The sequence below is a fragment of the Chlorocebus sabaeus genome, chromosome 12, assembly GCF_047675955.1.
Source record: "Chlorocebus sabaeus isolate Y175 chromosome 12, mChlSab1.0.hap1, whole genome shotgun sequence".
NCBI lineage: Eukaryota > Metazoa > Chordata > Mammalia > Primates > Cercopithecidae > Chlorocebus > Chlorocebus sabaeus.
The window spans coordinates 111,244,607-111,259,197 of record NC_132915.1 but is presented as its reverse complement, the minus strand read 5'-3'; the positions used below and the strand labels follow the sequence as shown (position 1 = coordinate 111,259,197).

At 54.8% G+C, this 14,591-nt stretch overlaps 1 long non-coding RNA gene across 1 annotated transcript; it reads right to left on the bottom strand.

Annotated features, from left to right (window-relative positions):
• Positions 1-867: 867 nt before the first annotated feature.
• Positions 868-14,591, bottom strand: LOC140713100 (uncharacterized). The gene is made up of 5 exons (XR_012094954.1): positions 14,581-14,591; positions 8,946-8,965; positions 6,563-6,781; positions 2,481-2,621; positions 868-1,163 (listed from the first exon to the last, which is right to left on the bottom strand). It is a non-coding gene; the product is annotated as an uncharacterized lncRNA (long non-coding RNA).

Below are 14,591 nucleotides of genomic sequence, written 5' to 3'. Positions count from 1 at the left end.
GAGTGAGGCAGACAGGGTGGAGGCAGAACGGCGGGGTGCTGTGGGGCAGGTGGGCGTGAATCCCCTGCCAGCCCGGCCCGCAGACAAGGATGTGTTGGGGTCCGTCGATGAGAAAGTGTGCCTGCAGGCTTGAGCGGGGCTGGAGCCTCCACCACCCACCTGTGCATGGCAGCTGTCGGTGGGGGGCAGTCTGGGCGGGGTGCCCGGCGGACCCTGTGGCCTGAGTCATGGCGGATCCCATGTGTCTCATGTAATCCTCCCCGCCCAGACCTCCCTCAGCCGTTTTCAGGACCTCAGGAAGGAAGAAGGCATTTGAACATCTTCAAGATAATTTGCAGGTGAGGAAACCGAGGCTCCAAGGAGGTGCTAGGACCTTGCAGCAGGAACGTGAGTCAGGCCAGTGCACCTGCCAGGCTCACCCTTCTAGTCCAAGAGGGACAGCACCCTCCGTTTCCACTTGGCAGGGCCCAGGAGCCAGGTTCTCCCGCATCCACATGCCCAGCGCCCGTCCCGGAGGAAAAACCCCGCTTCCCAGGATCTGACCCAGAGCGGACTGTGGAAAGGGAACGGTGTGTGGGCACAGAATCCCTCTGGAGACCTCTGCTGTGCCTCAGTTTCCCTCTATGTCAAATGTCAGCCTCTGAGCGTTGAGGGTAAACTCTATTCATCGTTGGAAGCTTGTCCAGAGAAAACACCGAAGAGAAGCCCTGTCTCCGAAAAGGCCCCTTGCATGTGCCCCCTCCCCCATTTACACCTGCTCCCCACATATGTGCCTTCAGCCCTGGCAAGTCACTGTCCTCTTGTTCCTCTCCCGGCCTCGGGGCACATCAGTCAGGACAGAGGCAGAGCAATCAGCTCCACATTGCCTGCCAGCTGCAAGGGGCGGGGGCAAAAGAAATATTTAATTTATCACTGGTTCCAAGAACTGAGAAAAAAGTAATAATAATTCTGTCTTGAGCACCAAGATCCTGTTATTTACGGCCGCAAAACTTTCACAACAATTTGAATGCAAAACAGGGTGCATCGTATTCATAGCCGTGTGTCCCAATTGGAAAGGAAGGCATTTGAGAGCGAAATAGCACTTCGCTGCAAACTGCTCGCTAAGAAAATGGCAAGACAGTCTGTGTTCTGAGGGAGGCTGGGAGCTGGAAATGGGCAGGTACCTGAGAAAAACAGAACAAAAGCAGGTGCAGAAGGCGGTCAGTGGCAGCCTGTGCCAAGCAGAGCAGGGCGGCTTTCTTTTTATTTAAAATAACATTTTTATTGATTCCTGAATTCCTGCCCAGACGAGACTGGGGAGGCAGGAAGCCACATGGACGAGGTGCCTGGGGAGAAACCCCGTGGTCTCCCAGAGCACGCCTTCCCGAGGCTGCTTCCACTCTGCGCTGTGTGGCAGGGGGCGGTGGGCACGGCCGACTCAGTTTCCCTTGCTCTTACGGCGAGCACCAGCCCTTCTCTCCCAGGAGCTGAGATGATTCATGAACCACCGAGGAGAGATTTGAAGATGAACAATGTCCTTGCCGTCTTGGGGATTAATCATCGCATAACGCATGCTCGCTCTCTGCGTGCCGACTTAATTACCTGCCGTCGACAGACTGATTCTCCTCCTGCTCCTCTCCGGAGAAACGCTCCCGTTTGGAGCCCGCGGTACAGATTCTCAGCAAAGAATCAAAGCTCTCTTTGCAGCAGCAGAAAGGAGTGTTTTTCTAGAATGAGAGAGAACAAAAGCAGCCTCTGCTGGAGAGGGGCCTCCCGGGTTCGGAGGGGACAGACCAGGGAGAGACAGAAATGGCTCTAATTTTGTGATTTAAAAAATAGAACTCAGTCCTGTTTCCTCCCAAGCCTGCTGAGACGAGTCCTAGGCCCCTCCGACAGCTTGCTCCAAGGGGCAGAGCGGGGCAGGGAGCATGACCTTGCCTGGAGGTGGACCTGTGTTGTCCTGGCTAGGGCCCTCCAGAGAGCGGAGCCTCCTGTCTGCTTCTGTCTCAAGACTCGGTCATTGGAGAGTCTTAGGGATACGGAACTTGCCTTGCTGACCCTTCCTGGGGCCATAACCACTGGACACCCGGGCTTGCTTAGCCAAAGCCTTGTCCCAGGTCCATGTGGGTCACGGCCCTTTGGTTTGTGTGTGTGTGTGTGTGTGTATGCTTTTTTTTCTTTTGTTTGTTTTTATTATTTGAGACTGAGTTTCACTCTTGCCCAGGCTGGAGTGCAGTGGTGCAATCTCAGCTCACCACAACCTCCGCCTCCTGGGTTCAAGCTATTCTCCTGCCTCAGCCTCCCAAGTAGCTGGGATTACAAGTGTGCACTACCATGTCCGGCTAATTTTTAGTAGAGACAGGGTTTCACCGTGTTGGCCAGGCTGGTCTCGAACTCCTGACCTCAAGTGATCCAGCCTCCCGAAGTGCTGGGATGACAGGCGTGAGCCACTACCCCCAACCTGGGTCATGGTCCTTTGTAAAGGGCCGCTCAACACTGACCTGCAGTCTCGCTGTTCCCTGCAGCTGGGGCAGGGTCCACCTTGCTTGGGGCCATCCTCATTCTGCTTGTCTGACATTCTTTAGTATCTGTTAAGGCTTGTTTCACACCTTTCACACCCAAATGTCCTGGTCATCCCAGTTCTAGAAAAGAAGACATTTGAACTAGTCTGAATGATCAGACAGGGTTTTTTGTTTGTTTCTAATTTTTTGCTCCTGGTAATGAAAGTAATAAATTCTCACTGCATAAAATTTGGAAAGTAAGAAGAAAACAATGTAAAGCGGTAGAGAAAGCCACACCGGCTTGCTAATATCTTGGAATGTTTGTTTTCTGTCATTTTTCCTAGGCGTGTAATTATTCCACCTGGCCAGGGTCATCCTGAACACAGCATCACACCTGACTGTCTCTAGGCAAGGAGATGGGAAGGGCTTTGGTGGGCAAAGCTAAGGAGAAGGAAAGGGCTCGGATAGAGGGAAGACGGGGCTCTGCTCCTGCTACTAGCTGCTGTGTGTTCTCCTGCCAGCTGCTCACCCTCTCTGAACCTTGTTCTTTGGTCTGCAGAACTGGCACGGGGCTGCCACAAGGACAGATGAGCTACAAGCAACAGCAATGGGCTTCTGCGCAGACGGCCCTACAGAGAGCTCTGAGATAGCACCCCCTGTGGTCCCCTTCCCACCACCGCCCCATTTTGCTTTTCTTCAAATTGATCTCCACCTGCCACAATGCATGCCAATGCTGGTCTCCTTCTCCCCCACCCAGGGGGAGGTGGGGAACCTCCTGAGAGGGAATCCGCTGTTGTGTTCAAGGCTGTGTTTCTGGGGCACATGAGGCCCGGGCTGGGTGCTCAGTGAAGCTCTGATGAGTGGATGCAAGGCTTTCCAGGAAAGAAGGTGAGGGCACGAGGATGGCTTAGGAGGAACAGGAGGGGACCAGCAGAGGAGCCCAAGGACAGGAGGTCACAGAGTGCCCTGGCAGCCTGGGACGGGGGTGCCATCCTCTTCGTAAGCTGCGCAACTGCCTCAACCCCTGAGCAGGCACACAGCAGGCACGGGTAGGGGGCCTTCCTCCTGGCACAGACAGCCCCACAGCCCATGGGGTGGCGGAGCCTCCACCCCGGACACTCCTGGTCCCGGATGCAGAGCAAGAGGTGGCTGCGGCCTTGAGGGATGTCACGCAGAGGCTGCCGGGAGCACGGTTCACCGAGAGAGAAGCCAGCAGGCCTCAGCCATGGAAGCCGGTGCCCAATTGGTGCCCAGTTGTGATTAGACAGTCCTATTTCAATGTGGGCCCCTCAGGCCCGTGTCCAGAGGCCTCTGTCTCATGGAGAATTGTGCTCGGCACACCATTTCTGACCCTCTTGAAGGATTATCTGCTAGTCCTGGGGCCTGGGTGCCACGTTCTGCGTAGACAGCCATGACTGGGATGGAACCTGGACCAGCCCCCGGAGCAACTGAGTGTCCACCCATCAGTTCAAATAGAAGGACCTCGGATGTCTGACTTGGACAGCCGGCCCAGCCCTCTGTGGACTGATGGAAGCACCCCTTTCCAGGGCTCTGGGCCTGTCTCCAGAGCTGGAAGCACTGAGCACTCCCAGCCCTGGCCATGATGAATGACAAAGCCCACACCTGCCCGCCCTGTTTATGTCCACCCTCCTGTGGTGGATGCCCTTGTCTTGTCTCCGTGACACCGTGGGCTTCCCCTGGCAGAGGCTTCGTCACAAAACTCTGACTGATGTTTACTCATCCCTCTCCCCAGCAAGCCCCGGGAAGCATCTCGCAGGCGGCCACCCCGCCAGAGCCACCCACCTCTCCCAGTGCTGGGTCACTGCACGCACGCAGGGCTGAGTCCTCCACTCCCCCCATCTGCCTTCAGAGCCAGAAAATCACCCACTGGCATTCATCAAGTTCCCGAGTCAGTTTTAGGACTGGAGGGACCTCCTGAGACCTGCCTGTGTTCATTCACTTGTCTGTTCATCATTCATTCAGTAGCGGTTGCAGGTACATTGCTCAGGAAAGAGATGTGATCCTTGAGTGCCTGGCCTCAGTGTGTGAGAGACAACTGAAGTGGTGCCAGGGCCACGGTGGGATTCTGAAGGTGCAGCGTGTCCTGTCAGTGGGGAGACGGGAAGGTTATGACTGGCCGGGGCAGACAAGATGGAAGGACGAGTAGCAGTTATCAGGCAAATACAAGTGCCCAGGGCAGAGACTCCGGCCCTGGGAGGCCTGGGGGTGGCAGGGTGAGTGCCCAGGCGAGGGCCATGCCTGGCACTCACACAATGAGTTGGGCAGGGAACGCAGCTGGACCCAGAGGGCCTGGAGGCTGTGAGGAGGGCGATCTGCCTCTCTCTGTAACAGGACAGCCCAGGAGGGTCTGTGCTCAGGGGTGCCACATGCCCCTTATGCTCCATCTCACAGCTGGGCCCAGTGGCGCAGGACTGCCCGGGATAGAGAGGCGTGCAGCGACCTTCCAGGCTGCAGCAGCGGAGGGGTGGGGGTGGCTGGGCCTGGGCAGTGGCAGCAGGGGAAAAACACGTGGACAGAGGTGAAATGGACAGGTCTGTGGATTGTGGGGGAGCCTGGATGTAGGGTGGGGGTTGTCATGGTCTTCCCTGCCCCGGCAGATGAGGCAGCAGGGTCTTGGGGAAGCTGAGAGAAGCAGAATTGGGCTGCTCTGCTGAGGGCTTCTGCACAGAGTTCCAAGTTCCAGGACCTTCTGGGGGCTAGGACCTGCCTGCATAGTAAGGTGGATGAGTCCAGGCCTGCGGCACATGGCCTCTGCCATCGGCTTTGCTCTCAGTGCAGAGCTGGCCTCGTCCTCATTGTGTACCTCAGGATTTGGAGGCCCAGAGAGGCAAGGCCAGCACCCACACAGGCCAGCTGCATAACCCAGGCCCAATTCCAGGTTCCAGAGCCAGGCTCCATGGTGACCCACTGCCAGGGATGACGGGCAGACTGCCACTCCCAACAGAGCCTCAGCTTTGTCACCTGCAGGGCAGGAGGGCAGCAAGACCTGCTTGGAAGTTGAGCGTCCCGGTGCCCAGCAGGCATCCTGCCCTCCTCTGCCTCTTGACAAAGGCCAGTCATCCTGTGCTTCCGACACCAGGGCCGGGAGGAGCAGCGTCCCCCTCTCTGGGCCCGTAGGCCTTTGACAGGTGGGGACACCTGTCCCTGCTGGGCCCCAGGTTTGTATTTGCAGCCACAGAGCAGAGAAGGAAAGAGCCAAAGTGACCCGCCAGGAACCTCAGCTCTTCCCTGTCTGGGTCCTGCCCTGACCACATCCGTCACTGTCAACACCAGGAGAAGAGTGTGCAGCGGCCCATGCTCCATGACAACAGCTTTCCCTGAAGAGCCAGGCCCACCCCACGGACCCCAACCTGGGGTCTCTCCAAGGCTCTGGGCACTGCCTTGGCTGAAGCCAGTCCTGAGCTCCAACTTAGGGACAGAACCAGCCACCCTGATAGATGGGGCCTGGCAACCTCCCAGATTCCCGAACACACCCCATGGGCCCCTTCCATCCTCAGGTTTGGAGAGGCAGAGGGGGAAAGGTCCCAGCTAGCCAGCCAGGGGCAGGGAGAAGGTGCGCTGGTCTGCTCAGTTACCTCCCTGACTTTCTCATCCATGCGGCAGCTGAAGCCTGTGACAGGAAGAGGCAAAACCAAAACCAAACCTGTCCCTAAAGGTTAAGCTTATCGGTCCTTATGTGTGAGTGTAAAGTGTTTTAATTGGGTAAGCTGATGCATCCTGTTAGCTGAGCTAAACCGGAAGGAGCTGATTGGAGGAGGCAGGGCAGATTTGAAAGATGAACCTCCAGCCGAGAGTGCCCATGAGGATGCTTGGGGGCACCAGGGGCTTCCTCCTGCAAAGCTGCAGTTCCTCATGTGCCCGATGCTCTCCCGCTAATGGTTAGCTCTGCGACCGCCTCCAGGTTGCCTCAGTTTCCCCAAATGTAAAATGTACAGTGAAGTCTCCCCTCCTCTCCGCGGATGGGACACGGGTGAAGAAAGGCAGTCCGGTGACCTGCACCATCCCAGGTGGCTCTTACTGAAGGTCGGCCACTATTGTTAGGTCACGTGCACATTCTTTACATGGAAAATGATTGCAACCTGCACCTGGACAGTGCTACCAGCTGTGGGCCACAAGCTCTGCAGGGACCCGAGGCCCCAGTGCAGGCTCAGAACGAGGCAGAAACAGCCCCACACAGTGCTCCAGGCATCCGCATTCTCAGGGACCAATCACCCTCCTCCGTGCTTGTCTGGGCCCTCATGGGAGCGATTCGGGGCTGCTCAGGCCTTGGTCCTCTCGTCCTAAGGGAAGAAAGCCGAAAATACCTAGATGTCTAGATGGCCCTGGATCCACAACAGTCTCCATCCGGAGCACAGGAGCTGTGCGTGACCACGCCACCGATTTCCTCTTGGGAGACTTCTAGCGGTGGGGGGCTGTGGTAGCAAATACAGAGTGTGTATGACCCCAACATTAACCACGCAACTCCTAGCCTGCAACACTTAAAAGAGGAACCTGCCACCTTCCATGAGGCTGGGGAATCAGCGGGAGTTTCCAAAAGGCAGCTTTGGTTTAAACCACAAGATAATGGAGGGATCTGCATTTTGCTGAAGAAACCGCAAGGTACCCTCCGACACTGTTTCACTTCTTATTTGTTGTTCCTTTTTGAACATCTCTTATTGAAGCAATTTCTGGGCAAATCATACAAATAAAGCGCTTGAGAAACAGGTTATGGCCCACTTACCCAACTTGCTAATTAGATGTGGAAATTTCTAGAGAGACTTGAACTTCAGTGACCAGCCACCCTGGCTTGCCCTGGGGACATGAGACTGTCATTGCTAATACTGGGACAGTTCCAGGCAAAACGATGGGATGGTCAGCCTGCCTGCATCCTGGTCATTGTCTTCGCCCAGCAGCTCCACCCCTCCTTTCCCTCAGTTGTGATGACTGGCAGGTGACTAGCCAATCAGATTCTTCCCTAGGATTCTTCATTGGGGATGGGAGGCCCACTTGCCCCCCTAACTCAGAGTATGATGGAGGTGACTTAGTGGTGACCATGGCTGGCTGGGCTCTCTCTGCCTCTGAGAGAGTGCTCCTCTGTAGAAGGAAAGAAAGAACCCAGGCAGGGACAGAGTGTGCACATGTGTGCATGCATGCATGCATGTGTGTGTGTGAGCCTGCAAACCCACGTGCCCACCCCCAGGTGTCTCTTGTCACTGCCATGACCAGATCGGGGTGCTGGGAGGATGGAAGAAGCTGCGGTCCCGTGCTCTGCCCTCTACCGTAGCAGAGAACCCGCTACACAGAGGTGACCGTGCAGGGGTGAGAGAGGAGGAGGAGAAGGCATTTATGTGCAATAAATATTTAATTCCACCCAGCGCTCCTCCCGTACCACCGTGGATCCTAGATTAGTTTTATACATTCCACCCACATCGCCATACCCTTCAGCAAGGTTAATCCTGTCCTAATGCGAGTTTAAAAATTAAATCCACTTCGATGAATGAATGTCCTTTGCAGCTTCATCCCATTCTTTTATGCAGAGTAAATATGTTTGCACAATGACTCTGGGAACAGCGCTCCAAAGCGGATCACACAGGCATCCAACACGGCTCCCGGCCCCTACTCCATGCATTATATATGACAGTCCCAATCCAGTCTCGCCACCGTGCTGGGGAGTGGGCAGCAGCTTGTCAGCGCCTTTAAATCAAGCACAAAGCAGATTGTGAGCTGGTTCTGGGGAACAAAAAGCAGTAAAATAATTTGGGATTTTGAGAACCACTGGTTTAACTCAGGTGAGAATGTGCACCTGGATTTTTCTCAGCTTTTCATAAGCTTTGAAAATATACACAAAGCTAAACAACAAAAACAAAACCACCACCAAAATACCAGCAATTGCCCCTTCCCCCAAACCGACCCTACTTCCCAGTTTGTTTTCGTGGCTTCGCAGAAGGTGACGTTGACCTCTCTCCTACACAGAGCTGGAGGTGGAGGCTGGAGATTTGGTCGCGCCACTGTGTTCTAGGGCTTGGAGACTCAATTAAGATATTAAAAATAGGACTCGGGCCAGCAGGGTGCTTCCGTGGAGCTGTCTTTGTTTATATCTTCAGCAAGCAGCCTGTGAAAGCCCCCTCTAGTCCCAGGGAGGCTGGAGAGTTCTAAAGGGGATTATCTGCCTCCTGGGGTATAAATTCCAATTTACTCTGACACAAACTATTACCCTGCAAACACTGGTCATCCGTCTTCAGGTGCCTGGCAGATACTCGGCGCCAGTGTTATTATCTCTGGGAAATTAAAGTGGGCCTCAGGGCGAGGGATACCTCCTGCTGGAACCCCGGGTGCCTCTGCCTCGAGGCCCAGGCTGACCTCCAAATAGTTCCAAGCATGAATGTGTTTGTCCCTCTGGCTGGTGCTGCCCGACGTCCTCACTCTTGCCCTCTGCTCCCTCGTAAGGGTTGATAAGCACCTCACCTTTTGTAGCTGGTAGGAGGCTTTCTAAAGGGCAGTGTTGCTGTCTGCCCAGCGGTCTGGGCAGGGAGGAGGTGACAGTGCTGGGACAGAGGAAAGGGGAAGGAGAAAAGAAGGAAGGAAGAGGGGAGAGGAAGAAAAGACCATGTTGTGTAGCAGAGCGGGGCCTGTCCCACCCTGAAATCCCGGGATACAGAAAATTCCCCCTTTAGAGTACTCAGAGTCAGGCTCCCGCACCTCACCATTTAAGAACCCCTGGGCCTGGGTGCTGGGGGAGACCTACTTAGTACCTTCATCCCAGCACTCTTTGCAAAATGTAAAGGCTTTGTTGAGATGTAAACCACATACCGTAGAATTCACCCATTTATTTTATTTTATTTATTTATTGTTTTAAGACAGAGTCTCGCCCTGTTGCCCAGGCTGGAGTGCAGTGGTGCGATCTCAGCTCACTGCCACCTCCGCCCCCTGGGTTCAAGCGATTCTCCTGCCTCAGCCTCCCCAGTAGCTAAGGTTACAGGCGTGTGCCAACACGCCCGGCTAATTTTTGTATTTTCAGTAGAAATGGGGTTTCACCATGTTGGCCAAACTGGTCTCAAACTCCTGGCCTCAAGTGATACGCCCACCTCGGCCTCCCAAAGTGCCGGGATGACAGGCGTGAGCCGCTGCGCCTGGCGAAATCCACCCATTTAAAGGGCACAGGTCCATGGTTTTCTGTATAGTCACGTAATCGTGCAGCCATCATCGTATTCTAGTTTTAGGACATTTTCATCACCTTAAAAGAAACCCTGGACCCTTTGGCTGTCACCCCCCTGCCACCCTTCTTCCCATCCCCTGGCCACAAGGAATCTCCTCTCTGTCTGTGGATCGGTCCACTGTGGCGAGCTCCCATCAGTGGAATCCTGGGCCGTGTGGCCTGGCTTCTCATGTGGGGCATGTTAGGAGGGCTGCCCTGTCGTTGCCTGGACCCATGTTCCGTGCCTTCTGCGCCTCACTCTTGCCCTCTGCTCCCTCATAAGGGCTGATAAGCACCTCCCCTTTTGTAGCTGGTAGGGGGTTTTATAAAGGGCACTGCTGCTAGCCCAGGGGTCTGGGCAGGGAGGAGGTGATGGCGCGGGGACAGAGGAAAGGGGAAGGACTCTCCTCTGTGTGGGGAGACCACACTGTGTTCATCCCTTTCTGTCCAGGGTACCCGGGTCGCCTCCACCTTTTGCAGATTATGAAGTGTGCTACTGTGAACATGCTTGGGCGAGGGTTTGTGTGGAGGCCTGTTTCATTTCTCCTGGGAATATCCCCGAGGTTGCTGCTGGGGGCAGTCAGGGGAGCTGCCAGCCTGTTTCCACCACCGCTGCCCCATCTCACATTCCCACCTCCTAAGCATGTTATTGGTCTGCTTTGCCTTGAGCCCTGGGACAAATCACCCTGAGGGCAGGTGGATCTTTTCCTACACCCATTCTCTACAGATGCCAGGATCTCTTACCGCAAAGGAGATCCCGACACAAGAGCCGGGGGACCCTTGCCTGCCCATGAGGCCTGAGTAGTGGCAGGGTCACCAGCTGACGGCGACAGTGACTCCTGGAACTGGAAGATGGAGCCAGTCAGGGGGGTGGGGGTGGAGTAGAGGGTGGAGAGGAGCTTCAGCTTCAGCAGAGAAGGCTCTGAAAGGTCATCTGGTCTCGGCGGGTTATACACGGGGAAACCGAGGCTCCGAGCAGGGGAGTCCGTCCTGTTGCAGAGCCTGCTCAAAGCTGGACTGGAGCCCTGGCTTCTTGCCCACCCTTCCCCTGGCCCGGGCTGCCGCTGGGCACTGCAGCCTAGACTACCTGGAGTCAGGGAGTTCATCTGGCAGGAGGCACCCGTCCTCCAGAGAGGCCCGCCATCAGGTGTCCTCCAGTGAGGCTACCAGGGGCCGGGGGCTGGGTCTGCTGGGTTGTCTCTTTTCTTTCAAACTTGGTAGCCACCCCCCAGGCACTCCAGGAAGAGGAAGAAGACACCTCTGAGGCTGGAGGAAAGAAATGGGAGAGAATTTGCTCCCTTGCTACCAGAACTCTGTGAATACCTGGCCTGTTTGTTCAAGCAGACTTGAGCTCTGCTGCCTGTGTTCCTGGTGTGCTGTGGATGGAGCACGAGACATGACACCAAGTAGGACCCATGAGGCTCTGCAGGGGAGAAGACAGACCAGGTGTGTGGGTGTGTGTGTGTGCACGCCTGCATGCGTTCATGCACGTGTGTAACGAATGAGTTCTAGGCCGGGCGTGGTGGCTCAAGCCTGTAATCCTGGCACTTTGGGAGACCGAGACGGGCGGATCACGAGGTCAAGAGATCGAGACCATCCTGGCCAACACGGTGAAACCCCGTCTCTACTAAAAAATACAAAAAACTAGCCGGGCGCGGTGGCGGGCGCCTGTAGTCCCAGCTGCTCAGGAGGCTGAGGCAGGAGAATGGCATAAACCCGGGAGGCGGAGCTTGTAGTGAGCTGAGATCCGGTCAGTGCACTCCAGCCTGGGCGACAGAGCGAGACTCTGTCTCAAAAAAAAAAAGAATGAGTTCTTACCACTCTAGACAACGGAGAACTAGTTTTTCTGGGGTTCATTTTTAGTGAGTCATTGACTTCTTCCTAATCAAATGATCTACCTAGAAAAAAAGCCAGTAGGATTGACAGATACATGGTCTATTTCTGCTACACATATTGGGCCTACAGAAGTCCAAACCATTTCTTTTCCCCAGCAATGCCAACTAGAAAATATAATTTTGAAAAAGATGCCATTCGCCACATGAGTAGAATTCATTAAGTATCTAGGAATCAACCAAAACTGTCCACTCTGATACAAGACGTGGAAGACCATCTGAAGATGAGCAGGGCTCTGCGTTTTCCATACTCTCAGACGCAACAGCCTAATGTCAGGACAATGCCGAGTATCTCCAGACGAACCCACAAATTCAATGCAATCACAATCAACAGTGTTTGGGGAAATCAGCCGTGATGGAGGAGTTAAGGTCCTCAGATGGCTAGCTCAGCATCAGAAAAGAAGGGCAAAGGGCGTAAGCTCATCCTGTGAGATAGGAAGATGCCCTGCAAAGACACAGAAATAAATGCCACGTCACACTGGCAAGAAGAGCAATGGCCTAGAACCAAGAGCCCAGAGACATGGCCCACACTGACCCCACATGGGAACTTAAATCCCAAAGGCAACACTGCAAATCCAATGGGGACGTTTGCTTAGCAGAGGGAGGTCAGCAATGCATTTCTGCACCTGTGGGTCACAGACACAGGAGGACTCCATGGATTAAAGGGCCAGATTGGAAAGGTAGAAGAAGAAAGTCGGTAAACTAAAAGACTGGAGAGTATTTTTAGAGCTTAAGGGCTACAAAAGACTTCTTAAAGAAAATGTATTTATTTAGACAGGGTCTCACCCTGTCATCCAGGCTGGAGTGCAGTGGTATAATCACAGTTCACTGCAGCCTCCAACTCCTGGGCTTAAGGGATTCCCCCACCTCAGCCTGCTGAGTAGCTAGGGCTACTGGCGTGTACCAACACACCTGGCTAATTTACTTTTTTGTAGAGATAGGGTCTCGCCATGTGGTCTTGAAGTCTTGGGCCCAAGCGATCCTCCTGCCTCGGCTTCCTGAAGTGCTGGGATTCTGGTTCAAACTTGCTACACATAGGGAAACTGAGGCTCTGAGGGGGGACCACGCATGGGCGTGCACACACACACATACACAGGCACACACCTGGTCTGTCTTCTCTGGTGCAGAGCCCCATGGATCACATGCACACACCTAGTCTGGGATTACAGGCACGAGCCCTCACACCAACTAAGAAAACTTTAGAAGCCAAAATTATTAGCTCAAAAAACTGTAGGGGCAAAGTCCCTGGAGAGCTGATAGAATGGAAGAAGAGATTTGCAATGTCTGAAGCACACAAAGGTCGACGTCTAGAGCTAAGGTATGAACAGTGAAAGGCAGCAGTCCCCGCAGAGAAAGCTGGGAAGGAGCAGTTTACTTGGTCGACAGCTAACATTGTCCACTGTGAAGCTAGTGAGTACCAACAGGATATTCCAAATCCCGGGCACACTTAGGAAGCAGGAGCGTGCAAAGAGTCAGTGGGAAAATGTAGAAACCAGCACCAGGTCAGGCACGGTGGCTCACGCCTGTAATCCCAGCACTTTGGGAGGCCGAGGCAGGTGGATCACGAGGTCAGAAGATTGAGACCATCCTGGCTAACACAGTGAAACCCCGTCTCTACTAAAAATACAAAAAATTTATCAGGGCGTGTTGGTGGCCACCTGTAGTCCCAGCTACTCGGGAGGCTGAGGCGGGAGAATGGCGTGAACCCGGGAGGCAGAGCTTGCAGTGAGCCGAGATGGCGCCACTGCACTCCAGCCTGGGCGACAGAGTGAGAATCAGTCTCAAAAAAAAAGAAAACAAAACAAAACAAACCAGCACGGTCCCCACTAGGCTTTCTAAACAGTCCAGTTCTACTGCTCGAAAGTCCTCACCTTGGCTTGAGCGAGGAGGACTCTGGCACAGGTTCCGGCGGAGGTGCGGGGGGGGGGGTGGGGAGGTTGTGGAGGGGGTGCGGGGGTGGCACTGCAGCATTGGCGCTGGGAGTGGAGGTGAGCTTGGAGGCCACCTGGATCACCCAGTAGGTGCAGCCTGGGGAGCGTGGCATGGCTGTGGAAAGCATCGGGCTGAACGCAGATGCACCACGATGCGTGATGGTAAAAGTCACACGTGCACGATGCAAACTCGGTGGAGGAAGTAATGTTCAGAGCCAGGTGCCACAGATGCCATTTACCTAAGTTAAAAATACACGCACACAGATTCATTTTGCAAGAACATGGTTAAAATAAAAAGCTATGCACTCAACGCAGGAAAGTGGTGCGTGGAGGAGAGGCAGGGAAAGAAGGAGTGCGGTATAAAGGCAGAGGGAGAGAAAGGAGTCTGTGGGGACGTGGCACTGGTGGATGATGGTGCCTACTCCAGCCCCAGGCCTTTTGAGGTTGGATTTTCGGCTTCTCTGGTGTCCGCTGGTGTTTATAGAGCCCCAGACCATCCTTGCACCCTGCTCTCCGCAGCAGCGTTCCCCCCAAGCACACCTACCGGGAGGTGGGGAAAGCAAATGTAACCACTCTTCCCTGGAGACCCGAGGAGGACTGGCATTCCAACCAGGTGGCTCCCTTTGCAGGAAGAACCCTCGGGAGGACTATGGCCGTCTCTCTGGGAGATGGAGCAAAGGGGAGGAAGTCCAAGAGAAACCAGTGCTTGGACTCTGTCTGGGAGATGGAGCAAAGGGGAGGAAATCCAAGAGAAACCAGTGCTTGGACTTTGACTGGGAGATGGAGCAAAGGGGAAGGAGGCCAAGAGAAACCATTGTTTGAACATGGGGACATGAGGAGAGGGGAGGGCGAAGACTGCTCTGTGCAGTGCAACTGTCCCCCAACTCAGCATGACTGTCCCCCAAACTCAGCACCACTACTCCCTGCTGTCGGCATGACTATCCCAGCTGTCAGCAGGGCTGTCTCTCCCTCTCAGTAGAAGGGGCCGCAGCTCTCACCTGCCCTTATTGGCATGGCCTGCAGGGAGCTGGTCTGAGGTCCTGCATCCCGGGTGAGGAGAGCCCAGGTCTGTGTGGGCCCACAGTCCCTGCTC